We start from the raw sequence: 6,000 nt of genomic DNA on the forward strand, positions 1-6,000 counted from the left end.
TTAGGTTAAAGCAGAACTCTGCTCAGGTTAAAGCAGGTATTTCATGCATCACTGTACAGGTAAAGGACCTTTCAGTCAAGACCGACACCCCTGTGTTAGAACTCTTCAGCAGACATCACCAGTAGCAACAGCATTCTTCTTCTCCAGGATAGTCAACCAGCCTCCATGGGACTCCATCCTGCGCTCAGAAAGGGATAACTCAACATACATTTTGCCTTCAGGCCCAAACTCCAGGTCTTTTCACCTTCAAGCCCCTTTAGGCAAACAGGCCTAAAAAAACTCCAGCACATACACCCTAACCAGACCAAAGCCTGGGGGAAGACAGCTTGCATCAGCAAGCCCCAAAATATTTATACCCTTTCCCATAATGCACCACTGGCACAGAAAACTCCCAGTGGTGGGCTGGGAAAAGATATGAAAATTCATAATCCAGACCTACTGTGAGATCTCACACTAATACCAACATTGACAGTGCCACCTACTGACAGAAGGCAGAACTGACAGCCAGGCTGAATTTATGGGAAGCTGAACAAGACACAGAGTACTATTAGCATTGCACTAGTACTATAGTGCCAAGTGGGGTTGTTATATATACTATTAGCATTAGCTGACTGCAGCCATGCAGAACTAAATTTCTGCTTAAAGGCAAGGTGGCTATTTTATTTATAACATTATTAAATAAATATTCTTTGCACTATAGCTGGTGCTGTTCACGTCTTTGAAGCCCAAAATTATATCAAAATATACTTTATCACTGTCAAGAAAAAAAAAAAAAGTTCGCTGGGAGTAATATGATATGCTAGTTCTGGCCTCTAATTTTGCATGCTGTGCCTCTGGGCTAGATGATATGGGAAGAGGCACTTTGCTAGCTGCTATGCCACTCAATATGATTGATCTTTCCTTACCCTGGCTGGGGTATGTACTAAGGCGAATATCGTGTTTTTAGATCTGTTATACATTTTTTTTAATTTATGCTAGTTTTGGGTGTCACTATGTGTACATGTGGATACTGTCAGTAGGTGCGGATATGTGCTGCTTTGTATGGAGGCTTATGGATATGTGTAGGTACCTTGAGAAAGATGGGCTTTGCATCCATCATCAAAACATCACTGCATACTTCAGGGTCCACAAAAAACCCAATTTGCAGATCTGGTGCTGGTGACACTGAGGTGTTGTGATAGCTGGGAGTGAGATTCAAGCTCTAGAAGGTGATGGGGTGTGCGCATCACATGGAGGTGAGAGAAATTTGGCACCGTTGTCTTGAGAGTTGGATGACTTTGTGCCAGCACTGTGGCCCCTTCTGATGGATGCTGTCAATACCTTTACTGCATTCAAAAGACTGATAAGACATGGTGTATCTAGTCAACCCAGGACATTTAGGCCTCAGGCACACTGGACGTTTTTACAGTTGCTCCTAGGAGCTTCTGGTTTTTTCCCTGCTTCTAAACTCCCCTGCATGTTAGCCTATGTGTCAAATCACAGAAAAACCTTTAGAGGCATTTAGTGGCAAGAGAGTTTAAATTCCACTGCCAGAATTATTTGTTCTGGCCAATGAAATTAATTACCACCCAAATACTCCTCTAACTGCAGCTAAACGCGCAACGCGCTTTTACAAGCGCCATGCTTTTTTTTTCCCAAAAAACTGCTGCCAGAAGGAAAGCTTCTAGGAGAGTTAAGAAAACGTGTATGCATGAGGTCGTAAAGTCCCACTAGAGGCAAAATATGACCTCTCCATCCCTCCATTTCACCCCCTCTAACCCAATCTGCAAGGTTTTTATTTTTCCTTACCTGGTGAAACCACTCACATGAGTTATACTCACATGAGTCTGTCCAAGCCCCCATGTAGCTCCTAATTCTGGGTTCCTGGGACTGCTAATCCAGAGCTGCAGATGGTCCCCCGCCAGCCACTCCTCTACCATCCCTTGTGATCACGCCACTCCTATTCTGGACCTTGAGATGACCCTGCTGCTGGACAGCTAATAAGAAGTGTCCACTTCATACAGGTAGTGAACACCAGTAGGACTCTGCCTGACATAAACAAAGGAACAGAGAACAGAAGACTTGGGACTTGAGGATCACAGGACCAAGACTTTTGGCAAGCAAAAGGGAAGGAGGGGCTATAGGTCACATTCCTCTTTTACAGGGCCTGTTTTATTTTTATGGCAACAGAATCATTTTAAAGAAAAAACCAAGTAAGTGAGAATCAGAGGTAGCAGGGCCGCACTAGGAGGGGCAGAGAAGTGATTTGCAGGAAGCTGGTCTAGCTAAATGTCATTGTGAAGCCTGGGGAAAATTAAAGTGGAACTGAACCCATCAATTTAACCGTTTCCCAAAACAGTACCATTCAAGACATGCCATGAATGATAACTGTCACAGTTGCTGGTGCTGTCCGAACGGTCAAGCCATCAATTGGCTGGTGTCATCACTGATCACATGTACAGCACCACTTCAACTGCAGATCAAACAGAAGTTAAGATGGTGGTTTCCTTCACTGTAAAGGATATGAGAGTTTTAGTTCTGCTTTAAAGCATCTGGTCATGATGTAGAAATCTACCTGCAGCCTATGGATCCAATAATGGGAGCTCTGAGGTGGGCCTAAAATGCAATGGATGAATGTGCTGAGTGTACCGGGCTGCGTAGTGAGGTGTCATCTCCATACAATGTGCAGTACATGACATGCTCTGGACCGCTTGATTCTGTTTATTCTGCAATACTGTACATACACCACACCACTCAATTCTGAGTGCTTTGCTCAGTGCTATATATTTCATACATTTAATCAACACCATATTGTCAAATAATTAGACAGAAGTTATTGAAGTTATTTATACCCCATTCAACAAACACACTTTTGCTAGTATTAAATAAAGCACAAGCAGTGAGTGCATTGCTGTTATTTCCAGTTAATGTGTCGTTATGCGTATATGTATGCTTTAGTTCAAATTGTTAAGTACCCTGACCCAAGTGCACAAAAAAATATGTACCTTGGATCCATCCAAGATGTCATAACTCAGTGACATAACTCAGCCTTTCTGTGTGATTCTGGGAAAAGTGAGATCCCAAACCTTGTGAGAATGTGCTCTTGGGCTGCACAATATTTGGGATCCCCAGCCTTCCAAGGATCCTACGGGAAGGCTGAGTGATGTCTAGAAATCACCATCATTGTTGCATTTATACTTGCAGAAAAACAGGTCTCAACTGGGTCACTTAGTGTTATAGAAGAGTTCTTCAAGTTAGAGGAGGTTGCAATCTTTCCAGGACATGCTGAGTATGCTACTTCATGGGCTGTAAAGACAAAGTCATCAATATTCCAAAAGTGTAGAAGGAAAGCTGCCATATAGACAGTTTTTAACAAAACCACAAAACAAGAATTTACCAACCACTATTGGCCATTTCTGCTTTGGAGGCAAAATCTGATTCAGCAAATACCTCAGCAAGGTTGTGAAAGATAATGTTACAACATTCCTATTTTGTTATAGTTTTTTACTGTTTGCTAATGGTTTTGGATAGGAGGGAATGTTTATTTATGACCACTGCGTTTTTACATACTGTATGTACTAAAACAAGTTGCTAGTGAGATTGTGTAAACACATTTCACTAGTCATTGTTCTTAAAGTGCAACTCAAACCAAAAAGTTTTTTACTTCTGTCTGTGTTAGACCCCTTTCACACAGGCCATGTCCATTTCGATCAGCGTGGGAGCTGTGAACAGATCCCCTGCTGAATCAGAGCAAGGCGGAACAGGTGTCACTTTTGTGACATCTGTGTCTGTTCAGTTTTTAGCTGTTCTTAAAAACTGAAGTTATATTGGATCTATGGGTGGCCACTTTACATCCAATTACATCTGTTTACATCCATGTATATTTGATCCATTTAGTTTATGTGCACAAAACGGAAAAGGACACCAGCCTCTTTCTCTTTTTTTTTTTTGGACCAAGACAGACTCTGAGGTCATAAGTCCATTTACAACTGGCCCCCCATAAACTAGCATGGAGCCTTTAATCAGGTCTGCTTGAAAAACTAACAGGCAGAACTAATTTTACACCACTGCATCCGAAGATTTGCATTGCACTTGGTGATGTAAGGCTTGGATGCAGCTGCTCAGGCAATGGAAACTCATTCCATGAAGCTCTCTACACACTGTTATTGTGCTAATCTGAAGGCCACACAAAGTTTGGAGATCCTTAGCTCTTGGCTCTGCAGACAGGTGGCGACTTCTGTGCACTGTGTGCTTCAGCATGTGCTAACCCCGTTCTGTCAATGTTTGTAGAAGCAGTCTGCATGCCTAGGTGCTTGATGTTACACACCTGTGGCCATGGAGGTGATTGGAACACCTGAATCCCATGATTTGGAGGGATGTCCCTATACTTTTGGCAATATAGTATGTAAATATATATATACATATATATATAGACACATAAACACTATTTAAAGTCATGCACTTATTGTGGGAAATATAGCCACAGTTAATTATTTATTTATACACATATTTTTATAAGAGTAGCAAAGCCAGGGGTAGCATTGGCAACTATCATCTTGAATAAAGTATTAATCTTGAATTAAGTATTGAGCATTGCGCTTCGGCTCTGCATCATCTGAATAACTCTTCTCTATCCCAGCACAGGTAAAAGTCTGCGAGCAATATCCATCTGTACTATCTCCCATGCCATGTATGACTGCTAATTGATACTGCTGTGCTATATGGTGGTAATCTATACTGCTTTCAAAATCAACCTCTAACTGAAGCTGATTCATTACTATCAATGTTCTTATTGGTAATATTTGCTCCTTCCATATTACTGTGATGTTTATTTTGCTCTTATTGTCTAACCAAAATTTATGAGCTGATCATAATCTTTACAACTCTGCCCTTCTGTTCTCTTGTTGTCTCTTGTAGTTCTCCTTTGGTGTGAAAAATTTGCCCTGCTAGCCATGTGTCTCTCTTCTGCATTCCTAATTGATTAATTGGCAATACTCCCACCCAACTCAATATAAATTTAGGCCTTCCTTAGGGGAGGCACAGCCAGGGATAGCATTGGCATCTATCATCTTGGATAAAGTATTAATCTTGGATTAAGTATTGAGCATTGCACTTCAGTGAATGCACAAAGTGAGAAGCCACAGCAGAGAACTCTAAATACTAAACAGACTACAGGTAACCTGTTTCCCCATCTATCTTTTTCATCTCTTACCCAGTCTGCTTCTTGATCTCACCACTCTGTAACATGCACTCCCTACTCCTCCTTCTCACAGTTGTATCCTCTCTCTTCAAACTCTCGTTCCTTCACCCCTCTTCTCCACCCCACAGTTCATTCCTGTCTTCACCTTCTTACTGCAGTCATCAACTCCTGCTAATTCTGAACCCACATACTAACCTCCAGAACACTGGGACCTGTCCCTCCATATTAGTCATACTCCCATATTACCTCTCTCACCCTTCTGCTTCTCCTAACATCTGGAGACATTTCGACAAATCCTGGGCCGCCATCTTTTTCCTTTGACCAACACACCTGGTCATCCTCTAACAATCCACACAATCTGGTTACTATACCTCTTCTTCCTAGAACCAGCTTCCCTTTTTCCTGTGCCCTTTGGAATGCCTGCTCTGTCTGTAACAAACTCACCGCTGTCCATGACCTTTTTTATCACAAAATCCTTTAACGTACTTGCAATTACAGAAACCTTGCTTCATGAATCTGACTTTCCCTCTCCTGCTGCCCTCTCCCATGGTGGTCTCCTCTGCACTCACTCTCCCAGACCTAGTGGACAGAAGGGAGGTGGAGATGGAATCCTCCTATCCCCTCAGAGCACTTTTCAAGTTCTTCATTCACCTCCCTCTCTGTCCCTCTCCTCATTTGAAGCTCACTGTACACGTCTATTCTCTCCAGTTTTTTTAAGAATTGCTGTGATCTATTGGCCTCCTGGACTGGTATCAAGCTTCCTTGATAACATCCCTGCCTGGCTACCTTACTTTCTCTCTTCTAAAATTCCCACATAGGCT

The sequence above is a fragment of the Staurois parvus genome, unplaced genomic scaffold, assembly GCF_062004578.1.
Source record: "Staurois parvus isolate SC_StPar_1 unplaced genomic scaffold, SC_StPar_1.0 ptg000005l, whole genome shotgun sequence".
Classification (NCBI taxonomy): domain Eukaryota; kingdom Metazoa; phylum Chordata; class Amphibia; order Anura; family Ranidae; genus Staurois; species Staurois parvus.